The sequence below is a fragment of the Leptonotus elevatus genome, chromosome 5, assembly GCF_054856555.1.
Source record: "Leptonotus elevatus isolate MCC_2025b chromosome 5, RoL_Lele_1.0, whole genome shotgun sequence".
Taxonomy (NCBI): domain Eukaryota; kingdom Metazoa; phylum Chordata; class Actinopteri; order Syngnathiformes; family Syngnathidae; genus Leptonotus; species Leptonotus elevatus.
In genome coordinates, this window is record NC_141243.1 from 24,139,789 (window position 1) to 24,160,186 (window position 20,398).

The window sequence follows — 20,398 nt, forward strand, 5'->3', positions numbered from 1 at the left end:
ACAGCACGTTTGCAATTTAATAAAATAACAGAAAAATGAATTATCGTCTGAATGTTGTTGCATGTTCGGACCCTGGTCTACTAGGCTGATGGAGTTACTGGACCTCTTGCCGGTTTAGTTGGGGACCCCTGCTCTAGCTCATGGAGGTGGCATCATCAGGGCTGTTGTAGACTGGTGCACCTCAAATGGAATGCTCTGCACTTTTTCCAGACCTAAATCATACTGAAAACCTGTGGGATCAGCTGAGTCACCATGTAGAGGCTCGAAACCCTGCACCCCAGAACCTCAATGACCTGGGGGCCCTTCAAGAAGAGTGGGAGTCGACTTGTGAACAGCATGAGACGTCGTCGTCAAGCTCTAATTGATGCTCAAGGGCACATGACAAGGTATTGATTTTTTGTTGTTGTGGTGTAGCCAACCATTGTTGTTAAAATATTCGTACAATGAATTGTTTGAAATGAGGAAATCACCTGTAGATCCTTTTACTTAAATGTCCTCCTTTCATGATATGATGTCTCTGTAGCATGAACTTTTGACATTTGCCACAAATTTCACCAGAAAGCCAAATATCCCCAACTTTTTGTGAGTAGTGTAGCGATTATTTGGGTTGCCGTATTGGCTTATGAGAAATGTAGACGGTACTGAGGGGAGTTGTAATTTCCTCAGCAACCTCTGGGGCACCACGTTGACTTTGCTTGTTTGTAGGAGCAAAATAAACTATACAAATCCTATTATCAAGTATTCATAATCTGAAGTTGCTACTTTAGTTCATCATGGAGTTCTTTGCTTTCATAAGAGAATTACTAATCCACTCAGTAAACACAAATGATTCGGCAGAAATTGAATTTGTAGACAACAAATTTATTTAGTAAACACATATATATCAGTCACAGCCTAACCTATTAATGAAACGGAATAAAAATGTGAATCAAAGATAAAAAGAAAACTTGCAAGCTAACTAACTAAGATAAAAAAGGGTAGATGAAAAAGGTAGATGGGGGATAAAGATGGAAACTTTTGACCTGTCAATTCTTTTATGTTTAAATAAAAACGTTGCACCAGTAGTATATGGTCAGATTGCAATGCAGGCGCAACTCACAGACTGGTTCAGTCACACGGGAGAGAGAGAGACTTGAGCGTCGATCCTCGTTTGAATGCTAGAATGCTGCACCAGGTCTCCGGTTGGTGGCGAGGTGCACGCGTGGCGTGGAGGCCGCGGCCGGTCCTTGGCTGGCGCACGTCCAGCTGGAATGCTGCCCGGGAGTCTCTGGCTGCTGGTCGGTGATGCACGTCCATGTGTGAGCGGTGCGGGGCGCCTCGGACTCACGGCTGGAACAGACACGCACGCCTTGGGAATGCGCGTGATGTTTGCAGTCCTTGCTTGATGCATGCTTTGGGACGCGCGCTGTGGCTCAAAGGAAGAAGCCGTGTGGTCACCCTCAGCGACCACGTTTCTCGTGATGATCAGGAAAAGTTCATGGGGCCAGACGTGAGGCGGAGAGAGGGTGGAGGAGTTGCAGGAACGGGAGAGTCCTTAAGCAGTTGATAGGGCGAAGGAGAGGGGAAGAGACTTCAGGAAAAGAGAGCCCTTGACCAGTTCATGGGGAAGAGAGTTCAGGAAAAGAGTTCCAGGAAAAGAGCGAGAAGTTCCTTCGCGCGCTGGTTTTAAAAACTGTGTCCCAAGGGGGTCCGGGCCGTAGCCCCGCCCCTTCCGTGCGGATGAAGCAGACTTGGTCGACTGAGACCAAGCTTTTGGTATAGTATTTGATAATTTTTGATCAGAATTGACAAGCCAGATGTTTCATTTATCATTTTGAACACATTTCAAACATTACCACGATCATAAAGTTATTGAATCCGCTAAGCTTACTAATTAGCTAAACTAGGCTCCAGAAATTACACACATCATTCATTTGAGTTAGACATACAGGTTGTGTACAAAGATAAACAACAGTTGTTACTTCATGTCAGTCAAGTATATAGAGTCTGTGTATGTCCCGAATTATGTAGACTTCAGATTAATTAGGAGCGGCAGGATTCTTGAGGATAACCGATAGTGACCTTTGGAGGGCACTGTTGTACCATACACCGTCCAAGGAGCGGTGTTTCCCCTTATGGATAGGCCAGACCGATGATCAAAGATGGTCTGGGTACTGCTTATCAGACAGGATTTCAGGTCTGTCGGAGCTGTGATATGCGTTTCCTGGGGCTTATAAAACGAAGTCCAGTCCCTGCTGGAGGGAAACTCAAAGAGTCTTTTTGAACTGAAAACACAGAGTTAAGACACGCACACACATCCCCCAGGGGGAAATGTTTAAAAAGGCACATGAAATGGAAAAATTGAGGGTGACGGGCAATATTCGTTACAGTAGCATGTGCACACACTGTACAAACAGTAATAAAAGAGTGTAGGCATGTTGGTACATATTGGCCACTGCCAAGCCCAAACCCGGAAAAAATGGCTGGGTCGCATCAGGAAGGTCATCCGGCCCGAAGCCAGCTGGGATAGACTCCAGCCAGTACACAATTTAATTTATTGAGATGTTTAGTTTAAATGAAATTAAAATGTAGAAATGGATGTCATTGTTGTCAAGTCAAATTTATTTAAATAGCCCTTTATCACACAAGAGTCTCAAAGGGCTTCACATGCCCTCAGTTGACAAATATCAACGACATCCCCTAATCAAACCACAAGAGGGCAAGGAAAAACTCAAAAACCCCATCGGGCGAAGATGAGAAACCTTGAGAAGGGACTGGAAATGTGTTAATTCCAGGATGATCAGGCTGCAATGGATGCTGAATCGGCAACACTTTACATAGCTTGTGGTACTAAACAATATAAACTAGAATAGTGCAAAAGTCCATTGAAGAAGTTGAAGCACAGCAAGAAGACGTCGTCAGGGAAGTGGGTCCTCATCCAAATCCAGCCCGGTTGGTCAGAGCAGCTATCTCCATGGCGGCTACTTCAAGGTGATGGTTCGCCCCGGATCTCATCCCGGTCAACCAGCACAGAACCCGCAAAGCAGCATCCAAATCTGTCATTGACACCTAACTCCCCCTCCAAGCTGTGGAGAAGGGAGGGGGGAAAAGCTGCGGCAGTCACCAGGTACACATCATTCAGCCAAATGCAAGAGTATAGAAATGAATCTTAAGACAACATTTTAACGTTTCTACAGAGGTAGCGTCTCTGACTTTCGAGGGTAGGGCATTCCAGGGCACTGGAGCCCAAATCGAAAACGCTCTAGAACCGCGGACTATTAGTGATGCTGTATTTTACAACACAAAAGAACACAACCACGTTTCATTCCCATTTTGATTTTCAGAATGAAACACTTCCTGAGTGAGTGACAAAAACAACATAATCCTCAGTGCAGAAAGTACACATAGTCCTCCTCTCATGTGAGTACTGTATACGGGAGATCTGCGTCCTTGAGATCTAACTTTTAAGCATCAAACGCACTGAAAAGTCAAACTAATTGATGGCGCATCTGATTAAAACAAGCGGCTAATGAGAATCGAGTCAGGAATAATGTGAGCGAAACACTGTTTAAGCTCAACTTGTAACCTTTCTGTTGGAGGGCGAACCACTTTGATGTTTCATGGTCTTTTCATCACTCATTTATTTATTTTTTTTAAGTTATGAAAGTCCATTTTCAAAGTACAAAGACAAGGTTCACATTTGTAAATTGTCTCCTGCTCAGGAACAAATGGTTGTCTGAAACAGTTTATTTTGCAGATGGCTTCTTCTTCTTTTCCTTTCGGCTTTTCCCTTCAGGGGTCGCCACAGCAAATCAGTTGCCTCCGTCTAATCCTCCCCGTACTTGCATGGGTTTTCTATGTTTCATATTACTTTTTATATCCCGTATGTTTTTTCTTTAATGTACTTTCTTTGGGTAGTGATTTTTGCAACTTCAGTTGTTCCTCGACTCCACAGGGTAATTTATACTATGAGCACACTCGTAACTCAAAACAAGCATATCTCCAATCAACTTTAATAATTTAAATTAATGGAAATGCACTCTACGTTTTACTTTTTGTAAACTTAGTAATAACATATAGTATATAGCAGTAGAACACAGACATATGATGAAGTGTTTCACATCCAAGTTTCTCAAAGGATAAAAACATTTGCCTGTAAGTGTGTTACATTGTTAGTCTGCATGTTTTGCTGCACCACCAGTGTTTAAATATCTATCGCTTAAAGGGCTAATTACTTGCATACTGATACTAATTTTCTTAGCCTGTCGTTCTGCATTGTATGTTAGTGTTAAGATAGGTGACTTTTGTAAATTATGTACTTTGGTTACACACAAATTGTGTAAAGGCCTTTTTTACATTGCTCTTTGCAGAGTGCAGTGCATCTTTATCTCTGCCACACTGAAGCTGTCAGGTTGGCTGAAAGTGGTAGAAGCATCAGACATTCGCACAAGCTATAATATAGTATAACCAAACGTATTTACTTGTGTTTAAAGAAACTTGGAACTTGTATTGAAAGCCGGGGCTTTCATTTGTGATTACTTTAGGTCCAAACCAGCCACAAAAGGCACCCGGTGCCACCTGTTACGAAGATTTGCAACCAATGCCAAATATGAACAAGATTGTGTCATCATGCTTCCTCCATCCTGTGCTCTGTGGTGAACATCACAAAAAACAAGTGCAGCGTGAAAAGGGCTGAATTATTTCTGTTTTATTTTTAAAGGGACAGCAACGTGAACAATTAACTTTTGGGAGCTTTTAGCCATGTTAAAATGCTAATCACTGAAGTAATGTTTTCCTCCATTCGCTCCTATGAGAAATTATAGGTCATTCTGCTCTCCAAGCACCAGCCCCTCCCAACCTGAGAAAACTAGCTGTTGTCACTGTTTGACGTCATTAGGAGCAGATCCACCCCCAGCACCGCCTGTGGGGACTAAACGCTTACCCACTTTCTCTGAGACCTCCATGGGATAGTGACAAAAGTAGCCTTTATCAGTAAACATTCTGTCCAAATGAATTCAAAGCAATCAATTATCCTTCACATTTGCAATGCCAAAGTGCAATGACAATTGACCGTCTTAAAATCCCAGAAAAGGTTCTGGCTGACACTTGTGTAAACTACAAGTAAAACCTTTGCACTGCTGAACTTAACTGAACGAATTGCGTAATGTTAGCGCGTTCGCCAAATCGCCATCACAATCTTGTGTAAACTATAACTAAGATTTTTGCACTGGTGGACCTAACTGAAAGAATGGTATAGTGGTTAGCGCGCTCACCCTGTAAGCAGAAGGTCCGTGATCCGTGACCTGCTCAGGTTTGGATTTTTTTCCCTCCTTCTTCTTTCCTCTCTCTTCTTCCCTCTCCTCCCCTCCTCCTCCACGATTTCTTGCGGCAAGGAGCCGTTTTGTTTCAAATGTTTATTGAAGAATTCATGGCTTGTGTGGCCAAACGCGTCACCATTTAGATGTCAAAGTCTGCCTTACTGGTATTGGCCTTGACAGCACAGGAAATAATTGGTAGCGTCTGAAAAAGTGGTTATCATGCAGGACTAAATTTCATTACATGTCCGTCCATCCATCCATCCATCTATTCTTTTAACACTTTTCTTTATTATGGTCGCGGGTGAGCCACAGCCTCTTCCAGGTGACTTTGGGCGAAAGCCGATGTACACCTGGACTAGTCAACAGCCGATCATGGCATTGCTTTAATAGTTTAATATTTAATAAATGTATTACCTCCTAGCTACTTTTTTTTACAACAGTAGCTCGTTCAAAGTCACAGTAGTTGAACAAAAGAAGACAAAAGCATAAATGCACAAAATCTTTGTCATGATTGGTTTTGTGCTATGGATAATTCTAATATATGGCAACATTATTGTGAAGCAAGTATATGTTTTATACAGAATAATCAAGTAATTTATCTAAGGTGGAACAAGCCACTTACTACAAATGAATGCAAATGCTGTTATGTATTACATGTAAATGTAGAAAACAGATTTAAACTGCTGTATCTTACGTTCATGTGTTCAACCGTCCCTCGAGTCTGTTTCCCCCTAATATACTGTATGTGCATGTATAGTGGTACACAGCGTGATGTGCAGCAGAGGAAGTAGTTTACTGTGGGTTTGGCTGGGCATGGCAGATGTCTGCAACACTGCTCTGCTCTGAGTTGAGGGCTTCATTTCAAAGGCCTGTTTACTGGCAAGACTTAATAGGAAGTGATCTTAAAGTGTTCCTTTAAACGTGTTGGAGGCTAATGGTTTAATATGCTCTGGGTATTTCGCTGTCTAATGAGATTTATTGCTATAATGTTCTCAACAAACATCCAATAGAAATACAAATGGTTTCCTCTCTTCCTTCATAACTTCATGGCTCTTAACATGTCACTTTCTGTTGCGCAATCCCTGCTACATTGCAATGTATTTTTCTAGTCACATTTTTATTACTTTGGATGCCCAGAAGAGCATGACTTTATTTTCTTTTTCTTTTTTGGCTGCATAACCAACTCATCAGGTTCATAGCGCTGGTAAGTTATTAGTAGGTAACAAGGCCAACAATTTATGTGGTTGGTTTGACATGTAAGAGTGAGGTCATGTCCCCATGTGTGTATGTTGTGTGTGTTTCTGAGAGCACATGCGCAAGGACAAAACAAGAGTGCTTGATGTTGGACTCAATAGTGATGGATGGGGTCCCACATGTCTCTGGTGTGTTCATTTTCAGAGTCCAGCCGGTAGCTCAGGTCATGCCAGGGATCAAAGGCTATGAGTGGATCACAACAGCATCCCTCCTTCTGGTCCATTGGCTTATAACTGCAGCCCTTTCTTGGAAAGAAGACAAATAGAAATATATAGTCTGCCATTTGACAGCTTTTGGAGAGTCACTATTATCTATTTAAATCAACTCTATACCCTATATGAGTTGCACTAGAATTTGTATTTTAACATTAATTTAATTAGTAACCCAAGTCTGTATGATTTAAAGCCGCTCAATGCAGGAAATTTAATTTCAAATTGCTACTGCCATGTTTCTTGCAGGAGTAACCATTTTGAACGGCCAAAGCAGAGGTGCCCATGTCCGGTCCTCAAGAGCACCTATCTATCCTATTTTCCATGTCTCCCTCATAAATGAAGTATGATGACATCCACCACATCTATTCATGGAGCTCAGAATATGATTGTCTGCTCCTAAGTCAAATCCACCAAAATCGCATTACACCACCTGTACTACGACTTAGATCTTCTTTAGATAACTTTTGGTCATCAAATTGCCAGATGCACCGGAGGCATGCAATAGAGTACAGCATGAATATCGAATCTATTAAATTCACAAACTAGACTTGCCCCAACACGAAAATGAGTTGCGGCACTTTTTACGCCAAGCAGTCTACTTTCTGTCACCAAATTGTCAGTGCATGGGCCCCTTTTTATGAGCACATGTCTACAAAATGGGGCTAGATTACTAAATAATTGATATCTCAGCCCCTGAAGCAGATAGAAACATAATTCCAAAAACATTTTGAGAGCTGCCACAAACCTAAGTTCATTGTTATAAACATTAAATCTATATATTTTTAAAAGAGATCCAATAAAAAAGAATAATGTGTGCATAATACAGTTTGAATCATTGTATATTGTTTTATTTTATTTCCTTGTGTGAAATTTTAGGGTTGATGAAAAAAATATAATAATGTGTGAAACCCATACTGATAAATAGTCCAATATTTTTTTTCATCTCTTGCACAGTTGCGTGAGACCACTGATATTTTTATCCTAGACGAAGTGTGTTGGCTCGGGACACCATGAATGTTGGTTTCAATACTGAGGTACGCCCACAGTTCTTCAGTAAACATTTAACAACAGTGTAGCATCTGCGGACATATTTACCTTCAACATTGGGGCGCTGTTGTAATAACCTCGGGATATCGAGTGTAATTCGTCCTCCATTCCGTTTCAAAGCCTTCGACATTCTCATTGTATACAAACATATGTCTTCAAAAATAGATCACTGTTGACTGGTTCTACTGGTTTGAAGTCCTCCAGAGCGTCCTCTATTACCCTAATTTATTTAATAACTCCTGCGCTATGAATCTACTTCAGCCATGAATGCACAAAATAAATTCCAGGACATGCTACGAGGCCCACGTCACCCTCACGTGTTTATTCCGATGCATTTCCTCGGTTGAGAGGCCGACAATTCAAAACAAAACAAAACAAAACAAAAGGACTTATCCGCTTGCCCGGCTTTAAAGGTAGAGGAGCTACAGCGCTCCTGGTTCTAATGGTAGAAACGCAGTAATGCGCTCCCGGCCAAAATGGATTAAATGTTGCGCATATAGTGATTTGCTGGTTGAGGTGAGCAAAGTACATTTTCACAAATTTATTATTATTTTTATTATTGTTATTGTTCTATCTTATGGTCGATGTACAGCATTTTGTTAAATCTGCGGTTGTTTTTTAAAAGTGCTCAATTAAGTAAAATTGAATTTAGTTTAGAGCTGACTACGTTGCATTAGTTTTTACCAGTATTTTTGACTGTAACATTCAACATGATATGGGCTCCATATTCGTTCCCATATTCTCTCTTATAAGTGATCTGACTGTTACCTATTTAAATATTTAATATAAACTTGAGATGATGTCACTAAAGTCTAAATGTACAAACATATACAATAATCAAAAGGACGGGACGCTCGGAAGAACATTGCATTGTGCAACTTGGTTGAGAGATTTAATTAGTAAACTCCATGGGACTTCAACAGTCCTCGGGAATTTTCTCATCAATTCCCTGGTTTATTGCCGTCTGTTTCCATTCTTGCCAAGTAGGGTATGAGAGGGGAGAGATTCTGTGGATAAGCTCTTCTAGCTAAAACTCCATGAAATGGTGCAATGGGATTTACAAGTCCATGCATAAGTCGCAGACATTCCTCTCTAAATACATTTGTCCTTCTTCAATAACCGTTTTGATCTCTTTGTGTTCTCGTGCTATTGTCTTAAATCAATGTCGATGATGATACAAATTTATTTTGTACAATACTTATTCTACATGTATCTAGAATGGCCGTTTCTGCACTAGTATTCAGAACCCAAATGCCTTTGCCTGAGATTCATAAGTCACAAGGACAATTAAAAAATCTGGCTATGGGTCGCTATAGTCTTACGTAGAACAGAGTATTTTTCCTGTCTCTGGCCACCTCCTCCAGTTTCAAAACTACGTATTGTGCCAATAGCCAATGACAGTGTGAAGGTGGATCTTTCAATTGACACAAGTCACACAACCATGATATTCACTGCAAAGCATCCAACAACCATCCATTTTCTTAAGCACTTGTCCTCACGAGGGTCGTGGTCATGGCCTATCCAAGCTGTCTTCGGGCAGTAGGCGGGCTACACCCTGAACTGGTCGCCAGCCACTCAAGCCAGCGCACATATGGACGATCAAAGCATCCAACAGTTTCAGGTAATTATTACATTCATGCACATTTTCTACAACTCCCCATAAGGATATGAATAGAGAGTGACTGAAAGATTGGCTAATGACCATGTTCAGCGTGTAGTCCATGACTGGTTTGTGAATAAATCCCATACTGACACATTTACAGCCATACAAGCATATCTTCTGTTCTGTCACAGTGTTTTTTTTTATTTTGTATTCAGTAAATTTATAATTTATTATAATACTACAGTAAATAATACCTGTGTAGGTGAAGGTAAATTAATAAGAGCAAAAAGCTCTTACAATTGATGGATTACGCTCATCAACAGACATTTTAGTGCCAGAATAGTTTCAACGGTTTTAGGGTATTTTGCTGTCGCTGAATCTGAAAATGTTTATTTAAATGTTTCCAAATTAGCTCGTTTTGGAGATATTCATATTTTTATTTAAGAAACATGCTAAGAATGTGAGAATTATGATATTGGTATTATTCACTTTATGATCAAACTGGCTGTCTTTTCAAGTATGTCCAACCGGTATTCTTTCATTTTTTATGTGATATTGCAGACGAAAGTAATAATTATCGCAGATAACCTTCTATCTGTCACAGTTTTGAGGCAGAGTGAGAGATGTGGACCTAAATTCGAGGAGACACAGTGATCAAACAGAGGTAATGAGTAAATGTAGCATGATTTATTGACAAGTGGACAGGAAAACCAAGACTTGAAGTGACTGGACCGGATTTGCCTTAACGAGGAATGACTTAGCTTGATTTGACTGGCTGAGGCTTGGCTGGCTGTGGAGTGACTATAACCCCGGGATTACACCGTATGCGTGTGTGTTGCGTCTCCGCTCCGCCGGCGCAGCCAATACGCTTCCATTCTATCAGCTTGTTCAAATTACACCGGTTGCGTATGCGCTGCGGATCGACTGTGGACCAGCTGCGTTGTGCCAGAGCCCGCCGCACGGATAGACCTATTTTCTATTTTTGTCGGTCAACGCATCCGTCGGCATCCGTCAAATGGCAAACTAACACAGAACACATTGAGTGGGACAGGAATTAGTTAGTTTCAAAATAAAAACTTCCGGTAACTTTTCAGAATAAAATACCCACCAGTTCCTATTTCAGCAAAACGTCATAAGGCTTAATTCACCGTAGCGAACATGGACGAGTAGAGATTTATAATGGAGGTGGTTAATATGACACGGCACGTCCTTTTTATTTGAAAACCTAAAAAATTATGCCACAAGGAACGTCATAGGCAATTTCCCTTGCCTGGACGTGAGTCAACGGGGCCCTCCTCTGGAGCAAGGCCTTGAGGCAGGGCTCGAAGGCGCACGTCTGGTGGCCGGGCCTATAACAATGGGGCTCAGCCACAGCCCCAAAAAGCAGTGTGGATCCCCCTTCCTGTGGGCTCACCACGTGTGGGAGGGGCCAAAGGGGTCGAGTGTGCAGTGAGCTGAGCGGCAGCCAAAGGCGGGGACCTTGGCGGTCCGACCCCCGGCTACCGAAGCTAGCTCTGGGGAAATGGAAGGTCACCACTCTGGCAGGGAAGGAGACCGAGCTGGTGTGTGAGGCAGATAAGTTACGACTAGATATAGTCTGACTCGCATACACAGCTTGGGTTCTGGTACAAATCCTCTCGAGAGGGGTTGGACTCTCTTCCACTCTGTTATTGCCCACGGTGAGAGGCGCAGAGCAGGTGTGGTCATACTTTTGCCCCCGGGCTAGGCGCCTGTACGTTGGGGTGTTATCCCGGTGGACAAGAGGGTAGCCTCTCTCCGCCTCCGGAGCAGTGTGGTTTTCATCCCAACCTTGGAACAGTGAACCAGCTCTACACCCTCGGCAGGGTGCATGGGAGTTCGCCCAACCAGTCCACATGTGCTTTGTGGACTTGGAGAAGGCGTTTGATCGTGTCACTCGGGGAATCCTGTGGGCGGTGCTTCGAAAGTACCGGGTAACCGACAGTACGCAGTAAGTCGAATTTGTTTCCAGTGAGGGTTGGACTCCGCCAAGGTTGCCCTTTGTCACAGATTCTGTTCATAACTTTTATGGACAGAATTTCTAGGCGCAGCCGAGGCGCTGAGGGGGTCTGATTTGGTGGCCTCAACATTGCATCTCTGCTTTTTGCAGATGATGTGGTGCTGTTGGCTTCTTCAAGCCGTGATCTTCAACTCTCACTGGAGTGGTTCGCAGCCGAGTGTGAAGCGGTTGGGATGAAGATCAGCACCTCCAAATCCGAGACCATGGTCCTCAGTCGGAAAAGGGTGAAGTGTCCATTCCAGGTCGGAGATGAGATCCTGCCCTAAGTGGTGGAGTTCAAGTATCTTGGGGTCTTGTTCACAAGTGAGGGCAGGATGGATTGTGACAGGCAGATCGGTGCAGCGTCTGCAGTGATGCAGACTCTGTATCGGTCCGTTGTGGTGAAGAAGGAGCTGAGTCGAAAGGCAAAGCTCTTGATTTACCGGTTGATCTACATTCCTACCCTCACCTATGGTCATGAGCTGTGACCGAAAGAACAAGATCCCGGATACAAACGGCCAAAATGAGTTTCCTCCGCAGGGTGTCTGGGCTCTCCCTTAAAGATAAGGTGAGAAGCTCGGTTATCCGGGAGGGACTCAGTGTCGAGCCGCTACTCCTCCGCATTTAGAGGAACCAGTTGAGGTGGCTCGGGCATCTGGTTCAGATGCCTCCTGGACGCCTTCCTGGAGAGGTGTTCCGGGCATGTCCCACCAGCGAGAGGCCCCGAAGACGACCTGGGACACGCTGGAGAGACTATGTCTCTCGGCTGGCCTGGGAACACCTTGGGATCCCGTCGGAGGCGCGTGTTGAAGTGGCTGGGGAGAGGGAAGTCAGGGCTTCTCTGCTAAAGCTGCAACGGCTTCCACAAGCTTTTTTGGGCTATCGGCTATCCAGTAGTGTATATACAGATCAGTGAGATGAACACAGGAGAAATGACAATGGCGGGTAATTTCAGTACAACATCATGCAAAATATTTTGCTGTAAAAGCTAAGGAGGTTGCGCAAAATTACCACGACACCGCTATCCGCCATTGTTGACAGACTGGCGGTTCGCGCACAGTCGCGCAAGAATTGGCGCATACGTCATCAAACTGGAGGAGCATCCTGCATGTGGTGTCCACATTGGAACATACGGGGAGTGTTTTGAAATCTTTCCACTCTGGAGCCCAGTTCCAAAAGTGATCGATTTCAAGCTCTGAAACGGCGCCGCCTTGTGGACGAACTGCCCAAACGGTAAGAAACTTGTGCGGATACATTGAAACGGGCTTTCGTGTAGATGGGGCCTTAATGAGACAAGGGGAGAGACTATAGGAACACATAAAACACTAATCACAGACCAAAAGACAACAATCACACCCCAAAAAACAAAAAACAACCCCACAGAACCGAAACATGACACTATCCACCTTATTCCTACGCACCATAAACCTTTGCGTGATTAATGCGCTCGACTTCTGGAATTAATTGAAACCGCTTGTTTGCATGGAAACTGTTTGTGCGAGTCCATTTTCTATGACTTACAGATATTACCAATAAACGCCAGTTGTTGCAGCTTTAGGTTCCTGGTAATGTAGCAGGGTAATAGGAGGCCAGCGGCAACATACAATGCGATGAGCAATTTCAAAAGTTCTGAGGCCTGTCAGTAACTACGCAAATATAAAGTTGGTGGCGTTTTGTTGAAAGATGTTGGACACAGTCTTTTTTTTCACTTAAAGCAGACATAGGTACCAGCCAAACCCACTCCTTCCCATTCTCTCGTTACCGGCCGGGGAAGTCTAATGCTCTACGTAAACACTCCACTTGATGTCATAAACTGCAATGATTCTTCACCATAATTTATGTGAGCATCTCTAATTATGTCAACTGCTGCAAACCTCTCTATAGGCGCTCCCTACAGCTTAATGACAACAATTCAGAAAATTAAGCAATATTAGTAGTAAACCCAATTTTGCAATGCAAGAACAGATGACGTCAAAAAGCAAGCATTACTTTTAGTAACAATCAAAGTAAATTTCATAAATTGCCAAAGCAAATTAATTACATTGATCTGCATCCAAAAGATAAACATAACATGACATAAATATTTTCTAATCTAGATAATGTTATTTGCACTGTATGCAGTGGTACCATTCATTTTGCCCCATATGCTCCAGTTTTTCTCTTACACGCAATGTGCTATGTTTCTTTTCAAATATTGTTTTGTTTTGGTAGACTAGGTAGGGCACTGTAGCCTGGCAATAGCCAGATTGATTTGTGCTTCACTCAATACAATATCAGTCTGGGACTGCTCCGCGTTGATTTGCTCGGGAAAGGCGGGGCATGCTGTACAACATCAACTTCGAGCCTATTAGACGAAGCAGAATCGTGTGCACGTCTACCTAACTTTTGTTTCGACCAATCACGGCAAAGGATGAAAATGGTGTCACCGACATGCGACTGTTGTGACTAGCTGATATCATGGCGTTGAGTTTATGTTGTTGGTTTTGTAATGTCGATATGCGGATACAAGAGACTAATTCAGCGAGAACAGAATTAATTGCAGCGTCCACGCATTCGTCCACCGGTGTCGCCATGTTTGGTTTGTTTCTTCCCACAGCTTCGGCGCTTTTTGTTTTCGTCACAGCTGCATATCCCGCCCCCAAATACAATGTCACTCTGTGATTGGTTCGAACCACCAGTGGTTTGTATCGGTTGAAATCAATGGGAGCGGTACAAGATGGATTCTCAGGAGTTTGTGAACTTTATGAAAAAATATGAGATAATTGCATTTTACATCTGGAAAATGTTATTGGGTTCTTTATTTATTTATGTATGTATTTATTTATTTATGCAGACCAGTGCTATCAATCAATAAAAAAAAGAGCTATAAGTTATGTCAAAAACTAGAGCCAATTCAAAGGTATAGATGGAATTTACAGACTCTGCAGTCCAAAATTACAGAGCAACCAGTTCATTTGTTTGGCACAAAAAAAAATGTTGGCCAGTCTTATTTCTCTGTTGTATAGGGGAAATCAAATTAATTACCAAATCAATAATGGTTAATTATTAAATTAATAATCAATTTACTTAATTAATTGGAGGAAACTCAAACTTAATATTTATATTAATTCTGAGTTAGCCTGCAGGGCACCACTTCTATTTTGGATGATTTTTTATCAGGATAACAGATGAGAACTTTGTTGAATCAGTCATTAAAATGGAGGTTGTAACCTTTTACAATTTTGTGAGTTCTCTGTTAAGCTTAGAGGTTAAGAAAAAATTATAAAACACACACACAGTACACAATCAGGTTTTGATTTTGTGTATGTTAATTTTATAATCTAGTTGGGAAAATCTACTTGGAACTTAAAAGAAGAAAAACTCTAACTACTGTAATAGGAAATAGAAACAAAAGCTAAAATAATCCATCCATCCATTTTCTTTATCGCTTGTCCTCACAAGGGTTGCGGGGGGCGCTGGAGCCTATCCCAGCTGGTTTCGGGCAGTAGGCGGGGTACACACTGAACTGGTTGCCAGACAATTGCAGGGCAAGCTAGAACAATAATTAAAGAAAAACAAACAAACAAGAAAAGAGAAACGGTCTTAAACGAGGTGATGGAATTTCCTAATTTCTTGCACCAGTTTGTACAATCTGGTTCTGCAAAGTTGCACTAACAGATGGTCTCGTGTTGGCCCCAGACGCAGGACTCTGGATTGGAAATTTGAAGAACAGCCGAAGAGCCGTTGAAGAACGGGGTCTCAAAGCGTGTTTTTGCCTTTGCGGGGACCAAAAGCAGCATGTTTCGCTGGGCCTGTCGCAGAGCGATGGCAAGCTGTGCGGTCTTCGTGTGCTAGCCCACTGCTAGCAGCCGTGCCAGATGAAGAGTGGACATCCAGAGAGCAGTGTGCAGAGGGTGCAAAAAAGGGAGCAGCAAAAAAAAAGTACAAGCAGGGAGCCTGCCTTTTATACAGTAGTGGGCTGGGCCAGTGTCCTCACCAGGGTTCAAGTTTACCAGCTTGGTGTGAATTTGGTAAAACTCATCAGGTTGCATTTGGATCCCACGTTAACCGAGATTCTGAGGTCAAAATTCAATCAATGCAAACACGTACAGTTTGACACATCAAAATAAATGTTACTGAGCTTACAACTGTTAAGCGTGCACACAAATGAAAATTAAGTGGAGGACATGCCACTCAAATGAGACATTTTCACGATACTTGGAGGCAATTAAAAAAAAGGGTTTTGAAAAGTTTTTTTTTTTTAATTGTATTTAATATTGGCAATATTCGGGTTTTGAAAGGCCATGTAAATACGCGCAATAACCGGAAGCCCCTTGGGTTACCTCTTTCATAACCGAAATACTGGTTCATATAAACGCAATCGGAATACCTCTCTCCCTCTGCGCAGAGCGCATATCGGGCTTTTGAAGACGTATGAATCGAATGCGTGCGAATGAGCGGTCACAGTGCAGATGCATCGCATACATATCCGATTTATATCCACATATGAAAGAGGCTCAGGTCGGGTGTGAAAAAATTCTGAATTGTACCGTTCACATCTGACATTTGTGAAAAAATCGGATTTGAGCTGCAGTGTAAAACAACTCATAAATATTGGTCAGATCCTTTACTTGGGTAAAAAAATTGGGACATTTTGTATAAAACAACGCAGAAAGTTGGGTCAAATTGACCCATTAAGTGGATCGGACCATTTTTTATCCATAATTGGGTTACTTTTGTCCGAGCTGTTTTTAGAGAGTGGCTATGGGCTGCTTGTGGCTAACCTTGCTCTGCAAGATGAATCCTCGCAATATTTGTTCACAAACTCCAGAGAATACATCTTGTACCGAGCCCGTTGATTTCCATTAATCCGAACCACTGGTGGTTTAGACCAATCATAGAGCGATATTGTGTTTGGGGCGTGATATGCAGCTGTGACAAAACCAGGAAGCGCAGACACCGGGGGAAACAGACAAACCTAACATGGATGAATGGACGCTGCAATCAATTCCGTTCTTGCAGAATTACTCACTGTTTCCTTGTTGAATGTTGAACAGCGAGAGGCGCTTCGTAAATTTTTAGCTGGTAAAGATGGTCGTGCTTTCCCCCCTCTTTTGACGAGAACAAAGACAACATTTTCATCCGTGGCCGTGATTGGTCAAAACAAAGGTGTACAAAACGCTGCATCGTCCAATCAGCTCGAAGTATTGAACAGACCAGTCCTGCCTTTCCCGAGCACCGTGGAGCAGTCCCAGATTGAAATTATGGAGAACTCCCTTTTTTATTTTATTTTTTATTTTTTAAAGAGCTCAGTATTGTTCATTCGGAAATGTCATCATCATTGCTCTTTATTTATTTTATTTTATTTTTGTATTTATTTTTGTATTTATTTTTGTATTTTTATATATATATATATATATATATATATTTTATTTTTATTTTTTTGTATGTGGGTGAGTATGTGTATGTGCGTGCGTGCGTGTGTGCGTGCGTGCGTGCGTGCGTGTATTTGTTAGCTCACCAAAAACCTATTGGAAAAAATCCCATACCGAACACCGCCGTCAGGAGACCCGAGGGGACCAAAGAAAACCAAGGAAGGTGAAATCCAGCACCGACCAGACACCACCCACTGGGCCACCCACCAGAATTCTTCCCCAACCCAAGAAACATCTAAATTCCAACAAATCCAAAAAATAAAAAATCAGGGAGACCTCAAGAGACCGAAGGAGAGACTGAGGGAAGGAAGGAAGGACAGACGAAGCCGAGTGAGATCCACAGACACCAGCCTCCACCGATTCAATGACCTGAGGAGGAAGCAGATTGTGTCTGAGTTTTGGTAGATGCTGGTGTGGTGGAGCTGGCATGCATGAAAATCTCCACCAAAGAGGGGAGCCGTTGACCCCTGCCAGGACAGAGCAAGCGCAACACCTCAGGGCCCCCCAGGCCGCGGTAGCGCCAAAGGGGGCGACCCCCGGGCCCCGCCAGGGCCACCGGCCGGAGAGCAAACCCAGGAGCAGGAGCGCCCCCCACCCCAACACGGCCCGCGCCCCTGACCCAACGCAGCAGGACGGGCACTGCAGGCCCGCCAGGCACCCCACCGGCCCCCAACCCCCGCACCCCCCACGACCCCCCCCCCGCCCCCCATCCACCCCCGCCATCCACCCCAACCCAGCCCCAGCCGCCCCCAATCCCCCAGACACCCCCCACCCCCAGCACCCGCCCACCCCGCAACCGCCACCCCCGACCCCACCCCGACCAACCGGCAGCCCCCCAACCCCCGACCCCCAGCCCCCGGGGACCACCCGCACCCAGGCAGGTGGGGCCGGACAGCGGAGCGGAGAGGGCAGCCGCGCCCACCCCACCCCCCGCCGCGTGGAGGGACGGAACACCGGGGGCAGAAGGGGAGATGGGGGCACCGGAGGACGGCCGACACCCCCGAAACCCAGTTCCAGCGGGGGAAGGCCCCGGTCGTCACCCCAGCGTTCTTTGTGAAAGTTAACCCCTGTTACTGAGTCCGCCAGCTCGCCGACTGGCAAACTCTACCCCTAAACCGTGAATGTGACCCCACCCAGTGTATATACAAGTGTGTGTGTGTGGGGTGCATTAAAATTAGGAGCAGGTGAACCGGAGCCGAGGGAAATGATATTCCCACGCTCCGATCCACCCGCCTCCCAAGCCAAGCATGTTACTGAGTGTATGTGGTGCATTAAAAAAAAAAATAGATAGGGGGGGGGGGGACACGGACAGGGGACCGCAGCACTGCTCTATACCGCGGTCCCCAACCGATGGCACCCCCACAAGCCCCCCCCCCCCCAGTTGTGTGGTGCATTAAAATTTGGAGGGGAGTTGTAGGGTGAAGACGGTGTTTCCACCCTACCCCACCCCCCAAAGTGTGTTATGTGCCCTATATGTTTATAAAAGTGTATTGTGCAAACCTAGTGTAGTGAGGTAAGAGGAGCGACCAGCGGGGTCTCCCCAACCGGGCGGGGGCAGGAGGCGCACCCGCCCACCAAGCCCCCACCCACCCCACCGGGACCCCGGCGGGCATATGGGACCAACCCGGCGGGGCGATAGGGCTCGCCCCCCGGATACTGGGTCCCGCCCGAGGTGCCAGGACGCCCACCGGAGCGGGGCGGGCATGACATCAAACCCCAGCCACCCCCGCCGGCCCCTGGAGCACCGAGACCCGGGCCATGGATGGAGCCCCCGGCCCAGGGGAGGGGAAGGAAGGCGTACCGGGGAGGGGGAAGGGAGGGGGGAAGGAGACAACAAGAAGGGCAGGGGGCAGTGGCAGGGCCGCAGAGAGAGGGGGAGAGGAGGAGGAAGGGTGACGAGGGAGAAGGGACAGGGAGGCGGAGGATGGGCGGGGAGAGGCGAGGAGGGAGAGGCAGCAAGGGGGAGGGGAGAGGGAACCACCGGGCACCCCGGCGGCCCACAGGCCCCAAACCGCGTCGCCGGGCCCAGAGCGACGGACCGCGCCGGAACGGCGCCGCCCCAGACACCAGAGAAAGCCCCGCAACGCAGCACCCCCCAAGAGACCCAGGGAACGGCCAAGACGCAGCCGCCACCCAGCAGCCAACAGAGGGGCAGACCCGCCCACGCCCAGCCAGGGGGGACAGCACCCACAGAATTAACCCACTGGCATGCCGTGAATCCGAATATCAACCCCTGGTGCCCATCGGAGGCGAATCCGCTCGATCCCGCTGGCAGCAGCCGGGTTCCTGACTATAAAAACACAACCATTAGTTACAAATTGCCAAATACAGAAACATCAATGCAAGTTATCACGCTGCTGTGGCTCTCGCTAACAGGCAGAATTAAGTAACCAGGTTTAGGTTAAAAAATTCTATATACGTAGACCATGTTTCTTTAAATTTTGACATTTGGTTTTTATTTGAGGCAGATATTTTTTCCATTAAAATGTGATTTATGAGGAGGTTAGACCATTGGTCAATATTCAGAGTTTGTTTATTTTTCCAGTTAACAAGAATTGTTTTTTTTGCGATAGTAAGGGCTACAAGTATAGATTGAAATTGTTTATGTGGTAAGTCAGTTGTTGTTAAGTCACCTAGCAAACACAAGTTTGGAGAGAACGGTATCCTACAGTCCAAGACAGCGGAAAGTTTTTCTAAGACTTTAGTCCAGAAACACATAACCGGAGTACATAACCATAAAGCATGAAAATAAGTGTCTGTAGTGTTTTGTAAACACTGGAGACAAATGTCGGAGTCTGAGAGTCCCATTTTCTTCATCACATATTGAGTAATGTATGTTCTGTGAATAATTTTATATTGGATAAGTTGTAAATTTGTGTGTTTTGTCATTTTAAAAACGTTTTCACAAACTTGAATCCAAAAGTCAGATTCCGGAGCTATAGACAAGTCTGTTTCCCATTTCGAGATGGGTAAAGACGTTTTATCAGTATATGAAAGTAACTTATATATTTTTGAGAGTTTTTTTGTTGTTGTCGGAGAAAGCTTGGTAATATCTTTAGCTAAAACAGGCGGTTGGAGCGTACCCTGAAGTGTTGGAATTTGTTTCTTTATCATACTTTTAACTTGCAAATAATGTAAAAAGTTTCAGTTTTTTATTTTGTATTTTTGGAGCAAGGATGTATATGATATAAACATATTATTTGAGAAGAGATGGTGGAGATGTGTAATTCCTTTCTGCTCCCACACATTCAAATAAAACGATTGGTTGTTAATTTGAAAGTCGGGGTTATGCCATAGGGGAGTAAGCCCGCAGGGCTCCACTTGGGCTTTTGTCATTTCTAGTGCCTTCCACCAGGCAGTCAGGGTGGCGGAAATCATTGGATTTTTAAAGCAGTTATGTCGCTTAATCGATGTTGTAATAAAGAGTAAATCTAGGAGTCTGAGGTTATTACAATCCTTCTGTTCTCGTTCCAGCCAACAGTTAGTATCTCTATTGGGTTGTGCCCATAAAATAATATATTGTAGCTGGTTTGCTATATAATAGTGCATACAAT